The sequence below is a fragment of the Octodon degus genome, unplaced genomic scaffold (assembly GCF_000260255.1).
Source record: "Octodon degus isolate 3935 unplaced genomic scaffold, OctDeg1.0 scaffold00014, whole genome shotgun sequence".
Classification (NCBI taxonomy): domain Eukaryota; kingdom Metazoa; phylum Chordata; class Mammalia; order Rodentia; family Octodontidae; genus Octodon; species Octodon degus.
This window is the reverse complement of record NW_004524590.1, coordinates 11944004-11962359: the sequence shown is the minus strand read 5'-3', so window position 1 is coordinate 11962359 and position 18356 is coordinate 11944004. Positions and strand designations below refer to the sequence as shown.

The 18356-nt window shown below is 45.8% G+C and overlaps 1 pseudogene; it reads right to left on the bottom strand.

Annotated features, from left to right (window-relative positions):
* Positions 1-18356, bottom strand: part of LOC101592871 — a 99835-nt pseudogene that overhangs the window by 28282 nt on the left and 53197 nt on the right.

The following is an 18356-nucleotide window of genomic DNA, read 5'->3' as shown; positions in this document are numbered from 1 at the left end:
TTTGTGGTACCAGGGATTGAACTTGAACTCAGGATCTTACCCTTGCCAGGAAAACATTTATTCCACTGAGCTATCTGCCTGGCCCAACACTGAATATTTTTTAAGTACACAGCAACCATGTGACCTTCTGGACACATTGTCTGCCATTCCCCCTGCCCAATACTTTGAGCTACAGAAACACACTTAGAACTCATCCCACACCTTTGTTAATGTGTGACAAAGAGCATCCATCACAGTGCCTCGCTAAACCTGGGACCCTCACCTGGCACACAGTGAATCCTTAGTGACGAAAAACTTGGAGCAAATCAGCATTGGCGCACAGACTGCAGCTCCCCAGCGTCCGCACTCAGGGCTGGATGTGCCCTGTTTGATGAGAGCTGGGAGCAGCTGCAGAGTCCCTGCCTCCCTGGGGACTGTGCATTCAAGGAAGTCTTCTAAGTATTTAAGACCGTTTAGCAGCTTCCTTTATCCTAATGCTTCTACCTCCCAAATTTCCCTCCAAGCCACCCACACTCCTGACACAGCACCAATGTCCCTTCCTTGCTTTCTCTCTAGCCTAAGAATTCTTCTGTCATCCGCAGGCCAGAAATATCTATTCACTATACAGGTCTGCTTAGAACAGTGACTTCCCATTGCATTCAGAATCAAGACCAAAAGCCTCACACAGACCTTCCAGACTCTGTATGATGAAGGCCTTGCCTCCTCCCAGCCCCCCTCCTCAGGGCCCACTGCAGCAGCTCTCCCACATGTGCTCATGGTCTTTGTAGGTTCCACTTCCTTCCTTAAAGCCAGCCTCCACTGGGTAAATGTCCACTGGCCCTGCGGAGCTCATCTCCAACCCAAGTTCTTAAGGGACCCGTAAGAAGACTCTTTCTGATATCCCCCATGCCAGGTCAGACACTATCCTCCCACCTGGTAGAGGAGGTACATCCTCTACCAGCTCTTAGAGGGCCCTTCAAAGCACTATAAAATAGGTAAGAGCATTTGAGTATTAGGAATCATCTTCAGTAGAACATGAGCTCCAGGGAAAAGAAGCCACGTTGGTTTTGTTCAATCCTTTTCTCCCCAGGACCTAATGCAGTGCTTGAAAAATTTAGCACCTAGTACATAGTTGCTCAGTAAAAATGGGGTGAATGAAAGCAGGCCTGCAGTTAGTCAAGATATAGGTTTACAAAGAGGAAAGTGGTAGAGAGTAAAAAGGGAGGGAAAAAGGAATGGAGAGAGAAAAGGAAGGAAGAAATAAAGGGACAGAGAGAGAGAGACACCAGACAGAGACAGTAACAATCAACTCCAACAATATGCAAATTTTTGCTATTCCTAAATCAATGAATCCATGGGTCCTATATGTACCACTTCCTTTGTCCTCATGAACTTTTATTTATTGTTTTCGGAAACTTTTATTTTTCATCAGCCTCATTCCCATTTTGCTTAAGTGTAGACAGGACAGCACAAGACCACTTGGTGGTGGCTCCTACCCACTCAGTGGCCTGAGCAGTGGGGGCTACAGACCAATCTTCCGTGGCCAGCTGAGCACTCCTGTCTTCAGTAGGGAACTGCTGAATGGACACACAGGGCACCTGCATGCACTCGCACCTGTCTGTGATCTTAGGCTGAGCAGCAGTGAATTCTGGAGCTGGTGCAATCCATTCACCCTGAAATTCCTCCTTGGTCACAGCTTTTTCAGCAGCAGCTTGCTCTTCTTTTTCAGTCTCTTCAGGATCCCAGTAGAAGTAGCGATCAGGCATGACTTCCCACGGGTGTTCACGGGACATGGTGCCACGCATGCGCAGCACTTCCTGGGCCAGCATCCACCACATCAGACCCACAGAGTGAGCTCCCTTATTGTTGCACGGGATGGCAATGTCCACATAGCGCAGAGGAGGATCTGTGTTGCACAGAGCAATGGTTGGCAGATTGACATAAGATGCCTCCGTTAGGGGCTGGTGGTCAGCCCAGGAGTCACTAACCACCAGAAGACGTTGCTCTCGGAAAGCTGCCTGGATCTGTTTAGTGAAGGTTCCAGGAGTAAAACAGCCAGCAATAGATATAGCTCCAGTGGCAGCAGCAAACTTCAATACAGCCCGTTGGCCGGTGCTCCTGGAGGTATGACGCTGATGTCAGCAGGGTTTTCAATGGCCACTATGGCTCGAGCTGCAGGAGGAGCTTCTCCCAAGTCCGCTTTGGATTTATAATGTAGATTCTCTCACTTTTCCCTTTATAGATATACTGCTCCATCTGGAAATCCAGGTTGGTTCCACCTAAGTGGGTTCCTGCAGCAAGGAACTTGAGGACGTCCTCCTCCTTCATTTGCAGGACATCAAATTGCAGGCTTTGGACATTGTGAAGATTCCCTTTAAGTTACGATAAGAATCAAGAACAACACCGTATGGACTACTGCCTGGGCAGTATGGAAAGGCCTCACGGGCTTTTAAATAAAGTAAGGATACAATATCACAAAGACGAAGAAAATGAACGAAACAGTTGGTCTTCCCATAATTGCTGTTCATTGGTTCATTCCACAGGCTACATCCTGGCAGAAGCAGGGATAGTGGACTTGAAATTGGTAGTCAGCTGACCCCACTGCCCCATGAGACCCTGGGCAAGGTACCCATTTCTCTGAACCTCAGTTTTCCTCTCTCTGGGGTGAGGAAGTGGACAATACCCAGTAACCATTTCAAAGCTAGCATTCTGTTGCCCCAAAGTGAATAATCATCATCATCATCATCAATCAATCAATTGTCCTATGCAAAGCACTATGCTGTTTCTCTATATTAACCTCATTTGATTCTCAACTACTCTGTGGGGTAGATGCAATTATCCACGGATATTGTATAAATTAAGGAAACTGAAACAAAAGACATTAGCTGATCTATCAGTAGTCACAGAGCAAGGCTCCAACATTTGAGCAGGTTGACATTTAAACACACGCCCCTCTGGCTCTACCTTTCGACATGACCTCAGATTGCATGACGCCCTCTAACAATGACAGAGGTGGCTGGGACTTGATGCCAAGACTTAGAGGCACAAGAAGGGGTGGAGTCACAAACATTAAGGGAGTGACTGACTCCAACTTTCTCTGGACTCAGAATGAACATCTTCCTGTGGTCCTTGGCACATGTCTTTCCAAATGTCTGACTCTATAGGGAGACATCAAAGTCCCAGAAAAAAAAAAAAATGGCATTCAGATGCTTATCCTAGACCCAGGTTCACAGCAGCAGCAACTTTGTCTCCACTTCAGAAGATGACTTCCTGGCCCAAACCTTCACTAATGGCCTTCAGCCTCTGACTGAGACCATGCTTTAAGGCTCTGGATCCCAAGTGCCTACACATAAGTTTTGTGTGCCTGACAACTTCTGTGTAAATTTGGAAAATTTTGCATGAAATTAGATGTATGTGACTTGACCTGAAAAATCAGAAGCTCTAGTTATCGTAAGCCTATAATTCTACAAGGTGGTGGCCAGTGGAACTCAATAGAAACTGCCCCTTTAGACAGACATGCCCCTCTGGTTGATCACAGCCCCATTCACCACATTGACTCTTTGAGTTTAGCAACTCTGGACACTAGAACCAAATCTGAAGCCTACCATTCAAAGCCCTTGGCTGCCTGCACACATTGGGGGCTTCTGTCCTCAAGCCACCCAAAATGTCTCTGCTCCACTGTAGTAGGAATTGAGCGAGAAGTAAATGGGGGACAATACTCTGACACTGAATGTAGTCATAAGCTCTGGGAGGCACCTGGGGACTCCTGGGGAACCAGGGAATGGTTCAGCACAAAGGTTAGTGTGGGTTTTAGAGAAGTAGAAAGATGAATGGAAACACAGAACATCGTGGCAACAGTGGGATCATACAATTCCAATACTGCTTCTCCGAGTGAGGGCACAGGTTAACCACATCATGCAGGTCAATAATGACTGCGTTTATAAGAGAGGTTTCTTAGTGCTATTTGTTGGGCACTGCTGCTACATGTGAGACTGCAAGTGAAAACCCATACCATGGAACTCACATACTAGTGTCTGGAGGCAGGCCAAACACAGAGGACCGGAGTGTCTCTGTATGCAGAACCACCTGGGATTTTCAAGGCAGAAGATGTGCACTGATGCACAAAGCAATAAAGATCTTTCAGAGGAAAGGAAGAACATTTTGCACACTTTAACCCTCCTAACCTTCACAACAGCAGTCCACTGTGGAGTGGCAGGAAGTCTCTAAGGTGACTGTCCCTTTGGATGGACAGTACCTGGTAACTGACTGACTTCTAGCAAATACCATACAGGGCCAGTAATGGGATGTCAATTCTGAAACTTAGGAACAAAAGTGATTTATGTGTTTCTCTTCAGTACCTTTCTACCTGGTCTCACTCCAGGAGAAGCAACTTGCTGTTGTGTAACTCTATTGTCCCATGTGACCCGGACCTGATTTCTCTGGCCAACAGCTAGCAAGGACCTGAGGCCACCAACAGCCTCAGGATTGAGCCTGGACACTGCTCCTTACTCAGGTGGGCCACAGACAATGGCAACCCAGGCCAGCACTAACTGTGTCCTCCTGAGATTCCTCAAGTCAGAGACAGCCAGTTTCCAGACCTGAGGAACTATAACAGTATGAATGCCTTTCAGCCTCTAAGTTTGGGTAATATTTTTGTACAAAATGAAATCTGTTGTATAGAAATATGCCTTTCAATCCCCGGTTCCACAAAAAGAAAGAAAGAAAGAAAGAAAGAAAGAAAGAAAGAAAGAAAGAAAGAAAGAAAGAAAGAAAGAAAGACGCTTTTTCTTCTTCTTCTTCTTCCATACTAAAACTGAAACACAGAGGAAAATTAGCTTGCCCTACAATGCATAGTGCAAATAAGCAACTGAGCTGGGAGTTGAACACTCGGCAGCCTAATTCCCCTGCCTTGTATAACTGAGCACACACAATGCTTACACAAATGACCTTTTTTCCCCCGCCCTTCATTACCGAAGATTGAACCCAAGCCCTTTGCACTGAGCTACATCCCCAAGCTTTTTCTTTTCTTCTCTTCTCTTCTCTTCTCTTCTCTTCTCTTCTCTTCTCTTCTCTTCTCTTCTCTTCTCTCTTCTCTTTCTTTCTTTCTTTCTTCCTCTTCCTCTTCCTCTTCTTCTTCTTTTTTTTTTGTATTTTTAGGAAAAGATCTACAGGATGTTCCGGGTCTCACTACTAGATCTGACTCAATAGTGATCTGCCTGTTTACAGCCTCCCAAGAGCTGGGATTACAGGCACGCACCAACAAGCCCAGTCTCAGCATGCCCTGAGGGCGGGGCCAGCAGGGCAGGCCTGGGAATCGAACCCCTGAACCTGCGCCTGCTTGCAGATGCCTTAATCCGCTGAGCTATTTGCCCGGTCTTCCAGGCTTTTTCTACTTTTTATTTTGAGACAGGGTCTCATAACTCACTCAGCTGCCCAGGTTGGGCTGCAATTTTTGATCTTCCTGCTTCAGTTTCCCAGGATGCTGAGACTACGGGCCCGTGCCCCCAGGTCCCTCGATCTCATTTTATTAAAGCATCTGTTTGTGTGGCTACTTCCTCATCGCTGCGCTCTCGGTCAGCGTGCTTGTCACCTGGTCAGAGCCCGGGCTGGGGAAGTGCTGCATAAATGCCGGCCAGGAGGGCTGAGGGCCGATGAGAGCAGAGCAGGCTGCAGGGACTCACTGAGGCGGCAAAACTGCAGCGATGCGGGAAAGATGCCCCTCAGGCTGCCTTCAGGCCCAGATCCTGCCTCCCTTCTCAGTAAGACGCTTGCAACGTCATAGCAAGCAGGTGAGACTTGGCCTGGAGTTTAATTTCCCTGATAGGATCTCCTCCTTTTTTTCAAACGCACGTCACGTTGGGAATCTTTATTTGGCCTCCAAACAGCAAGTTGTCTCTTGTACCAAAAATATGTGCCTTGTATCTGTTTATCTCAAATAATCCCTGAAAGATGTTTGTAACTTTATGGGGATGTCTACAAGCCTGTTAAACTACATCTGTTATTGTTGTGTATACACGTTCAGAGATGGGCCTTTTGCATATTTTTTAAACAAACATCCATTGAGAATTTTTCCTTTCACCTTCTGGTGCTAAATATCTGTGAATACACAACTGCTAGCCTGGCAATTTCCCAGAAGACAGAAGAAAAGCCTAGAAGGCAGCTGCGGGGGCGGGGCCAGACAGCAGTGGGTGTGGCTATGATGCAGTGGGCGGGGCTTCCCGGGACCAGAAGGGGCTTCTACCCAAGCGTGAAAGCGCAGACCTTAATATCCAGCGGAATCCACTCTGCCACCTGGTCGGCGGGACTATCTCCGAGTCTCAAGTTTTCCAGTCTTCAAGGTGAAGCTCCTAGTAAACTAGACAGCACAGAAGTTTGCCCTGAGCGCTTTCTCTATAAGCGGCACCTTTTTCACCACTGTTCAGGTGACAGACTGACCGGACAGTGACTAAGCCTGAGATAAAAAGCTGTTACAGGGCCTGCATGAGAGCCAAGACCTGTACCGTGATGAGCAAGAGGTGCAGGGCTGCTTCCTTCCCTTCACCTAACCCTGGGCCGCTCCGCCCACGATGAGCTTGGCTTCTGCCTTTGCTGGAAGCCTGCAGAGGGGGGCCTTCACCTCCGTGAGCTGAGAAAAGAGAGGAAGACAGCGTCGCCAGGGTGGGAAAGCCATGCCCTAGGACCATGCAACCCCAACAGCACCGTCAGATGAATTTGATTTTCAGTTAAATGAATGAAATGTTTTTGAATACTTGTAAATGCACACACACACACACACACACACACACACACACACACGATTTTTCTGAGTGAAAAATACAAAGAATTCTCAGCTATGCCCGGAGGCACACACCCTTAATCCCAACGCTTGAGAGACTGAGGCAGCAGGAGGATCACAACTTCCGGGCCAGTTCATGCAATTGAGGAAGACCCTCTCTCAAAATTGAAAAGGGCTGGGGATGTAGCTCTGAGACTAGGACCGGGCTCAATTCTCAGTACCACAAAATAAACAGTTCTCATGTACATCTTCCCATATATCCCATTTCTCTTGTTTTTAATATCGTGCGCTAAGGTAATAATGAGCTATTATTAGTTTAAAATATTGTATTAAAATTCACTCTCTGAATCTACATACATGTTATGGATTTTAACAGGTGCATAAGGATATGTTCAGCTTCACAAAATATGATGTATCTATCATACAGAATAGTTTCACTGCTCAAAAAATTCCCCTGAGCTTTACCTATTCATCCCTATTTCCCCCTAACCCGTGGCAATGTGATCTTTGTACTGTCTCTATAGTTTTGCCTTTTCCAAAATGTCATGTATAGTTAGAACCATACAGAATGAGCCTTTGCAGACTGGCTTGTCTTACTTAGCAGTATATATTTTAAGTGCCTCCATGTCGTTATGAAGTTTGAATGCTTCTGTCTTCTTGTTATGGTATAAGATCCTACCATACAAGTGTAGCAAAGTTTGCTTGTCCATTTGACATTGAAAGATCTCTTGCTTGCTTCCAAGTCTTACCAGTTATGAATAAAGCTTCTATAAACATTCATGTGAAGGCTTTCTTCAGGTTCACGTGGGTAAATACTAAGAAGTAAAATCACTGGATCGTGTGTAAGAGTACGTTTAGTTTTACAAGAGAATGTGAGGTGATCTTCCAATCTTCCATTGCCAAGTTCATTCCTATAGGAATGAACAAGAATTTTTATTGCTTCATATTATTGCCAAGAGTGAATACTATTAAGGTTTTAAGTTTTTGCCTTTTTATAATAATTAACATTGTTGTTATAATTAGTAATTTCCTAGTGATATATTGAGTATTAATTATTTCTAATAATGGACTGAAAAAGGAATTTGCTCTCTAAACTATGCTAAGCCATCATTGCTATGTTTAGTATATACATCTCACTAAAGTTTTTTTTTTTTTGTATCTTAGGGAAGGGTCTGCAGGGTGTTCAGGGTCTCACTACTAAATTGGACTCAGTGATCCTCTTGTTTATAGCCTCCCAAGAGCTGGGATTACAGGCACGCGCCACCACATCCAGTCTCTCATTAAAGATTAAAACAGATAAAAGGTTTAGACTTCCTGACAGGAAAGCCAGGATTCTTTTAAAAAACGCTTTGCTTAATTTCATAATCAATCACTTACTTTGGTTAAGGGAGTTCACTACAGTTGCTAAAAATGACACAGGAATTATGATAGATAGTTGTGCACACCAAATTTACCCCTTACAATCCTGCCGCTGTTGTCTCTTCACTCTTATGTCCTCATTTATTGGGAGCTGAAGAATGCAGGAGGGTTTAAGGTAACAAATCTATAAACATGCTGCTGTGTTTTTGGAGCATGTGGAGGCCAAGGCTGAGCTGCCAGCTCAATCCCTGATTCAGACAAGAAAGAAGGAGGCTAACAATGCAGAAACTGTGGAACTCCATAGGAAACAGAAAGTGGTTAGGTCCTCATCCAAGGAAAGAAAGATTGCCTGTAGCGGCACAAGTCCTTACGGTCCCTGGTGGGAGACGGAAAATGAGAAAGGATCATCAAAGAAATAAATGGGTAGAAGTGGAGGAAATAGATAAGGCAGAATTCATGTTTATCATGCACTGCTCAACCCAATTTCATGCACTTGAGAACAAAATAACAAAAAAATGAAAAGAGTTACCCAAGAAAGCAGCAATCATGCCGACCTATAGAGCGCTATAGGAGCACCCATTATCACTACAATGTACATACTTTTTTAATTTTATTTGTTTATTTATTTTGTGTGTGTGGCCAGCTCAGCCCACCAGGGGGCGGGGCTGGCTGGCATGTGGTGCTGGGGATTGAACCGCGGTCCCTGTGCTTTGCTTAGCTTAGCTTGTTCTCAGTAGGTGCTTTAGACCACTGAGCCATCTCACCAGCCCTACAATGTACATACTTGATCCTTGTTTGAAGCCTTGTAAGATAAGTAGAATATGTTTGATAAGGAAATTGAGACCCAAGATATTTAGACAGATGAATGAAAAGTCCAGTGTGAGGAAGTAACCACTTGAGCTAAAGCCAACCAGTAAGACCCAAGATATTTAAAGTAGCCATTTAAATATGCTCAACTTGGAATCCGGGAGAATAAAGGCGGGGCAGGTTATTTCTCAGGAAAGGAAGGGGCAGGAAGAGGCCACCTCCTCATCTTAGCCTCTAGAGACAAAGGCCAGATGCTAAAAGACTCGTTTCCCTCAGAAGAAATCAACTCAGTTCACATCTTGAGTGTGGATCAGCAGAAATGGCTACAAACTTCTACTTCCAGAGATGAGAGACAAGTTTCTGTTGTTTCACATCAGCACTCTGTGACACTGTGCCATGCAGCTCGATAAAGCTAATACAGCTGTAAGCAGCACACCCAAGATGAGTGAGGGCTTAAACATGGCAGACACTCGCAGTGGCTACGCAGGGTCGGGGTCACACCTGTGCACCTCTTACTGTGCACTTTCTTTTAGGAACCATAGTACTTAAACAAATAGTTTCCAAAAGCTGCCATGACCCTGCCAATCGAACCAATGGAAGCAAGAAAAGAGCATGAGTTAGGCAGCAATGGTTGTGTCACTTTCCGATCACATCCCATTGGAGCAAACTTCATGCTGTGGCTCTAGGCCACTTCTGTAGGGGAACAGGAAACAGGGAGCATCTGGAGGGCAGCAAGCAGGCCATCCACAAGACTGAAGCTCCAATTTGAACTGCAAGAAGTCAGCTTATATCTGGGAAGCCAGGAGTTAAGGGAAGTAGTGTCCAACTCTTCAGCCATTCTTGAGTGATGAAATTCAAGAAATCGATCAAGGAATGACTTCTAGGAAAACAGTAGGAAGCTAGGGAGAATTGAGGGTCATGGGAAAATACAATACCTCTTGTAGCACTTGGGCATGAGGAAATCTATGGAGAAACCCAGCTATGTCATCCAGGTGTTCTTTAGAAGTTTGAACGCATCCCCTGGACTTTGCTGTGAGTGTAGTGGTATATTTTCCATCTCTCCTGACACTGATATCCTATTGTATTTCCCTTATATCCATCATCACAGACTCGGAGCCCAGCCTAGAAGAGCTTGCACAGAACTCCCTGTCACTAGCTATCACCCTAAGCATGAGTGCCCAACAAAATCATCCTGGCCACAGCCATGGGACTCTAGCACCCAGAATTTAAGAGATGAAAGTGCCGGCCAAATAACTCAGAGATTAAAGCACCTGCTTAGGCAGACACAGGGGCCAGGAGTTCGATCCCCAGCCCTGCCATGCTGGCCCCACCCCTGGGGCATGCTGAGATGGCGATTGAGAATGAGCATGGTGGCATGCTCCTGTAATCCCAGCACTTGGGAGGTTGTAAACAAGAGGATCACTAGACCTATTCAGTGAGACCCTGTAGACCCTGTCCTAAATACAAAAAAGAAAAAAAATTAAGAAATGAAACCTTCGAGAGACAATTAGTTTATAAGGTTAGAAACTTCATGAATAAGATTCCTGCCTATTATACAAACCAGAAAGAGCACCCTTCCTAGCTACCCGACCTTCTGATGGCTTGACCTTGGGTATTGCTGCCTCCAAAACTGTGAAAAACAGATAGTTTGTCATCTAAGCCCCTAACCTGTGGTATTCTGTTACAGCAGCCAGAAGGACAAAGCATCGTCCTTTCTGAGCAGCAGTTTTCTGGTCTGCAAACCGGAGATGACAGTAACCTACTTGTAACTATGCAGAAAAAGTAAGACAAATGCCTCCTGGATGATTGCTCTTTGTCTTCCTTTTTCATCTCCCTCCAATTTGGGGATCAGCGTAGTAGATCCCATAATGCTTTCTTATAACAGGATGTGTCAAAGAGCAAACATTAGCATTAGCAGTGAGGTCAGGTCTGAGCACAGCTCACTGTTTCACGAGACAGAAATGTGCACCTTTCCACAAGGTCTTTGTTCCCACCCTGCACCTACAATGGCCTCCTGTTGTGGTCGATTCATTGTGTCAACTTGAGAAGATTAGAAGTGTAAGTGACTCAGCAGGGGGCCAGCGTGCTCACTTTGTAAACATCCTGAGCCTGTTCAAGAGGAGGGCAAGGAAATGGTGTGCAAAGGACACCTCCACCCCAGGCAGGTAGGCTGCATACAACAAAAGGGAACTGAGGAAGGACTGAGAGCTCCAGTCTTCGCCCTTGGCTTGGACGTTCTCTCCTGGCTTCTGGCTCAGATTGTTTGGCTTCTGCCCGGGACTCTTGAGCCTTCCAGTGTAGACTCTTCAGCCTTTGTCGTAGATTCTTCTGCATTCCATCGCAGACCTATCAGCCTCCTGATACAAACTTGCATTGAACACTTCAGTGAGTTTCAGACCCTTCAGCCTCCAGCATACAGATACCCTCTGCAGGCTTCCTCATCCAACTCTGGCTGAGCTTGGTAAACCAATCTTATAATTTCTTATACATTTTTATATCTTCTGTTGTATCTGTTTCTCTGGTAAACCCTGATACACATGCCCATCTTCCTACTCATGAAAATTCTTTCCGCTCATCAAGGCCAAAGCCATACCCTCTCTGCTATCAAGCCCACTTAAATCTTCAAGTGGGACTGGAATGCAAACTTTCCAGAATCAGGGGTTTTGTTGATTTCATTCACAGCTGTCCCCTCAACACTTGGAAAAATACCCAGCACATTGTAGTGTTGAATTAGCATCTGTTAAATGACAGTTATTTCAACTTTCCCTTCTCTACTTACCCATGCTACCATGGTTCATTCTCTCCTCTACCAACAAATAAGGAGGTGCTATTGCACAAGGGCCTGTAGGCACTGTGCAAACGACCATGGAGACAGAATTCCAGCCAAGGAGCTTACAGCAGTGAAGGACAACAGACATACAGCTCCTGATCATAAAAACAAGAGGCAAGGAGAGCTTTGCTATTGCAAAGCTTCATGAAGGAAGAGAGAAGTTGACTGGTAACTGTGGTTATTAGAACAGAGGGAGCGCTGTCAAACACGGGCCCGATTTTAGCACCTCTCCCACTGCACATCTTCTTATTTGTTTTCATGCTAACTTCTCCATTGAGGGAGTCTTCTCTTCATCTTTGGGATCCCTCCCATCTTCACCCCACTTCCTGCGCCTGCTGCATGGGAAGTGACTTGAATCTAGGCTGTGTAACCATGACGAGATTGCTAGGGCGCAGTGGAAGAGAGCATGCGGGAGCCTTGGTCCCCTTCAGAAGATGAGTGAATGGGGAATGGTGCCAGCTCTGCACATGCCCTCATTTTCTCGTTGAGTTAGTTGGAGGGGTTTTGCTTCCCTTCTTTTCCCAGAGCTGGAGGCTGAATCTGGAGGCGTGACATTTGATTCCTTCATGTATCAGTTTCTAATTTGCAAGAAAAAATACAAGCACTCTCACTCTTAACTTGGCTCAGAGTACAGGTGTAGATGGAGTCAGCTGTGTAGTTGAGAGAACAAGAATTTATCCACAACCAAATCACTGTTACTTCTTGTCAGAAGCAAACCATTTTTGCAAAATCTGGCCCATGTCTTTATTAAATCACTCCTGGCCCAAAATTGACCTGTGTTAACAGCCCCCACAAAGAGAGAGGTCAACAGGTAGAGTGTACATTGAGGACAGAACAGGACTTCTCAGCTTGACAATATGTGTCGGCTTTCTTATCTAAGAACGTTAGCTTTCATAGTCCCTGCAAGAGCTGAATATTAAAAACAAAAAACTGTATTGGAGCCAGAAGTCTGGACCAAATCTAGGCCCAACTCATTTCCTATCTGGTGTAGGCAATATTCTGGCCTCTCCATGCCTCGCCAGTCCATCCTTCCTGGGGCTCCTACCTTGCTGGAGACCAGTTTCAAGCGCCTTCCATAGTATGTGTATCACACATACGGTATATTGCTGATCCCAGCAAGCATTCACTGTGGCTGTTATCATTATCACAGCCTTCCACCCACAAATATACCTTATATTTTTCAAAACAGTCTTAGTCATCGAGAGTAGGATCTTAGGCCTGAATCCTCGGACTATAGACCAAATGTGTGATACTACTATTTTCTATTTTTGCTTTTAACATTGAAAACACAAGAGTATATGCATTCACATATCTATAAATATGTTTTAAAATGGGACGCTCCTTTGTAACTTCTTATATCAGTGGGACATTACTGCAGGCATGACTCTGATCTTCAAAATGAGACTGAACGTGGAAATGTGGCAGACAGGATTCTTTTTAAAAATGAATAATTAATTTGAAAGACCCTGGCTCAAGGTAAAGGAATAATAGATGGCAAAAATATACACTAAGGGCAACAAATTAAATAAAAGTTTAAAAAGCAGAGGACCATAATGGAACACGCGTATATGCAAGTACAATGCAAGGCATTTATGTGAGGCATGCTTATTAATTTCTGTGACATTTTCATCAAAGGAGATCGCATGGGGGTGGGAAGGAAAGCACAGTGTGTCATGTTTCAGGTAAAACATGAGACTGACTCGCTTAACCAGAGCTGCTTTGAACTACCAAAGTTCATGCAGGAGCATGGCAAGGATTTAAAGTAAATTTGCAAAACGGACCTATGAAGAGCAGTCAGACCCCAGACTGTCTTGTGAATCTAAAGCCTAAAGTAAAGAAGAAAGGACTCTTGCACGTTTTCAGCCACAAGCAGGTGGAGCAGAGACAGGGAACGGTAAACAGCTGTCCTCATTGCCCAGCTCCCAAAATGGAGGAAATCGACAACAAGAAGAATTCAGCTTGAATGTCACAATCAATTTCCTGCCCAAGAAGGTTGTGAAATGCTTTAGTGTTTGAGCCACAGCTGTGAGGGACCCTTCTCAGCTGACACCATGTGAGAAGCAAAGTGAAGGAGAAAGAAACTTCTGTCTAAGAACTTGAAGATGCAAAGTTTCCTTTGAAGCAGAGGGAGGCAGAAAGCAACCCTTCAAACCTCATGTTCTCACATCGGTGCCATTCGGTGCCATTCGATACATACTTGTGGGTGGGAGCTGCTCAGGGAAGAATCGCACACACTGAAATGACATTTTGGCACATGCCTCTCCCTGGGACTGTGCTGCAGGGCAAAAAATGGACCTGGCATCACCAATAACCATCACCACTCAAACGAGCATCTTTAGAAGCAGACTGTGTTAACCAAGATCAGCATGCACTGCAATGATGGTCCACAGCGATCCGTAAATACAGTCTCCCAGTTAGATGGGCTAGAACACATCTGTAATCTCAGCTGCTTTGAAGGCTGAAGCAAGAGGGTCACAAGTTTGAGTATTGCCTGGGTAATTTAGCAAGACCTTGTCTCAAAGATAAATACATGATATAAATTATTACCATTAATATTATTATTGGGCTGGGGATCCAGTCCCTTGATCAAGTCTCTGGTCTCCATCCCTGTACTGCAAAGCACACAAACAAACAAACAAAGAAACAAAAACAGTCTTCCATGAACTAGAACAAGATGTGTAGGAGCAAACTGGAGCTGTGCAATCCACCGGTGTCTGCTGACACTAGTGCCCACGCCCACTGTGATCATAAGCAGGAGACTCGGATCCTGTCCTTTCTAACTGGACCCCTATCTGCTGTGTGACATCAAATAGACATTCCCTGCCCAGTTTCTCCGACATGTGTTCTTTTCTAGAATAGATTGTACAAAAACTGTTAGGATCAGACAGGGCTCTGCCAAGCTCTAGGACAACGTGTGGGCCGTCGCTGCTATAAGTGTCAAGGTAGTTAAGAAGCTGCTGATTTGAGCTGAGCTAGGCTGAGCTGGCAGTTACTGAAGACAACGTTCAGATCTGGTGGGAAAAAAGCTCTGCTAGACTTTGGTTTTACAAATACAACTAGCTCCCTAAACCAGCCAATTGTAAAGGAACCCTGGATAATGGAGGCATCAAGCACCCTCTTCCAGTTCCCAAGTCAACACACTGGAGATTATAGACCCATCGGAAGACTGAAGATTGCTCTGTTCAGCAATCAACTGATTGCTTTTCAAAGACAATAAGTTCTAGAGGGAACCTGGGCAGAAACAATAATGAAGAGAAGTGTTAACGGCCCAGTTTTCCAACAAGTTAAAAAAATAATTTCCTCATGAGAATGTGCAGCTGTTTTTAAAGAAGCTGGGTGATGTTTGTTTTACTTGCATTATGGCGGTCCTTTATGAAAGCGCCCCATCTGAGCCTCTGTGCGATCCATTCTCTTGCCCTTTTCCGAGCAGCTTCCCTATGAACATCACGGGACCTTCTTGTTCCTCCAGTCTTGGAAGCAGTAAGTCATGAGAATGAAAGTGAATTTATCAAAGTAGGGTGATTCAGGGCTTGGGAGACCACCAGGAAGAGGACCATGCAGCAAGGCTCAGGCAGGTGTGCTGGCTCAGGCCTGCGACCCCCGCTCCATGGGAGGATGAGCAGCAGAGTCACAAATCTGAGGCCACCCTGAGCAACTTAGGGAAACTTTGTCACAAAGTAAAATTTAAAGATCTGGGTTATAGCTCAGTGGTAGAATACTTGTCTGGGACGCATGATACCCTGGGTCCAATCCTTAGTATCTGAATAAATTCTTTAAAAGATGCAGCAAAACCTGGGCACAAATACAAAACTACTGAGCACTGCCGGGCAGCAGCTGACAGATAATAAGCACTTATGGCACTGTTTTGCACTTGTTTATCAAGAGTGATATAGGTGAAGCAGGCTGGGTTTGTCCACAAAAGCAAATGGTAGGCAGTGAGGAAAACAGAGCTCAAATCAGCCAGGCTTTTCTGAGTTTCATTTTCTCTGACTATAACTAAGAGAAATTAAACTTGATTTGCCAAGGCAGACAAAATTCCACACTTGTCCCTACACTGAATGACAGTGTCTTCTCAGGCACTACATTGAAAGGGATTCTGAAGCTGTACCTTAGCTTGCTGGGAAGGAGTTCTGTGACCTATTAGCAATACCTGTCCAGAGTCCAAGTAGCAGCTGCACACCGTAGGCCATGAATTCACTATCCCTGCAGTGAATGAGTTTGGGCATTCCCAGGGTTTCACTTGTTCTGTGACTCTATGAAGCTTTTATAGAATTAATGAGAACCTCCACCTATGCCTACATGAAGGTTTCTCTAGTTGGAAATTCCCCTCATCTCCAAATTTCTTGCTCTGAAATACCTTTTGAGGGCCTGCTCGGATTGTCCTGTAGCCCGCCCCCTCCATCTTACTCATGACCCTGACAATGTTGGTGTGAAATGATTCCCACCAAAAAACATGCGCTACCACATTTTTTTTCATGAAATCTTGAGTGACAAAGCCATATCATACACCTGAAAGTGCTAATGCACGATACTTAAAGGCATACGATACATGCCTTTAAGTCAGGAATTGTGGATGACAGACAAACCTGCTACAAAGCTGATGCCTCTGCGCAGTCGCAAGCTTGACACAAGCTTCTCAGCAACCAAGGGCAAGTCCATTGCTATCACTCCAAATCAGCTCCCTTCTTTGACAACTCAGAGAGGCACCATCAGTGTTGGTCTTGGGAGCCTCTGGGAAGTTACAATTGGGATGTGTCCCTCAGCCCTGAGGGTGGCACTGGGAAAGGCTACGCATGCATCCCCCATTCCCAGGTGCACTAAGTCTTGGCATCTTACAAAAGCAGGATCCAAGACCAAAGGTGATGAAACTGAGCCCACCCAGCACGGCAGCCTCGTGCTCGCACAGCAAAGCCCGTCTGATGGATCCCAAGCCCTCACCTTTCCATCCCTGGCAGTGATCCCTGCACCCATGCCCTCCTCATTTCTTCTGCTATGAAATTGTTTCTGCCCCTGCCCTGCTTCCTTTCTCCCAGAAACTAAATACCCCTTGAATTGAGAACTCTAGAGCTGGGGTGGAGCTCAATGCCTTCATTTGTCAGAGGCAAGCACAATGAGCCTTCTCCCAGGGTCCGGAGACTGGGGTCAGACACTGGCCCCTGTGGTGCCTCACCCTTGCTCACTTACAGCTCATCCAGGCTCACAGTCCCCTCCTTGGATCAAGTCTGTCTCCTCGCCTAGCTCTGTCTGGAGCTCCACCATCAGTGGGCATTGACAGTGCAAATGACAGCATATGCCACAGAAAGCACCTAGACGCTGGGCGAGACAGACCTCCCAACCCTGCCACTGTCTGGCTGAACCCAGCACACCTGCCTTTTCCAAAGCCTTCTCCACAGAGCAGAACCACATGCTCCCCTCACCGTGCTTGGTTCATGCTGCCTTACACGTGAACAGCGCTGAACACATTAAGTATGACCTGTGCATCTCACTACTACTGTCTGTACATTTTTATTCATGCTGACTGCCCATCCCAACCTCCAGACCCAACAGAAGCTTCCAATCTCTATTTCTTCATCCTGAGTCACAATAAACACTAGCACTAAACTGACCTAAAACAGAAGCAACCATTTCTATTGAGTGCTGGGCTTTCAATTTTGTTTGATTACTATGTCACCATCTCCATCCTAGCAGTGGAACAGCTAAGGCTTAGAGCGATTAAGCAAATTGCCTGAAGCCTCCCAACAAATATGGATGGAAGCTGAGCATTGGGCCCTGGCACCTGAGACCACAGCACCCCCTCACTAAAAGGTTGATCTAGCTCCACTGGAACACTTAACTTACCACTTGCCCAGGTGACTATGGGGGACACGCTTCACTTGCCTCCATCCTTAGCAACTCTGGCCCAGACTTCTGTACCCAGCATATCTGATGGGACTGATCCTGCCCATTTCCTAGACTGCAGCACACATTGTTGCCCTCCAAAGGCTCCAGGGACAAGAAGTGGTTTTGTAGGAGGAAGCATTCAGCACTCCGAGGCTCTTTTTGGTATGGTTGCATTGCCCCAGAGCAAGGGGCTTCCCAAAGGCCCGAGGAAGCATGTTTCAGGTCCATGGGGAACATGTTCCAGGAGCACTCACCTTCCACACACACAAGCTGCAACTAGCAGATGCTTCAAGACATCTCAGAGCCAGTGAGGCTACAGAGAGAGGCCCAGGTGGACAGTGCCATGTGTGACCACAGCCCCTGACCAGAGCTCCTCAGAGAAGAGAGTACTTGCCATCTTTACTGAAGAAGAGGCAAAGGGGAATAATATGTGAATACCAGCAATGTGGCAGATGCTGTAGTTTAAGCAGCCTCTAAGTTATGACCATCTGCAAGGTGGATGCTGTCATCTACCTTTCACAGAGCGCAAGACTGGGACCCTACCATCAGATGACTTTTCCCGGGACATCACCAGGGTCCTAGAGAAAAATACTCTGCTCATCCATTCTGAGGATGGCAACAGTATGGGGTAAGGTAATGAGTAACAGTCAGGCAACCTGATATGACCAGAGGGCACTCATCTTAACAGGCACGCTATCCGCCTCTACTGCGCTCCTCTCCCTCTCC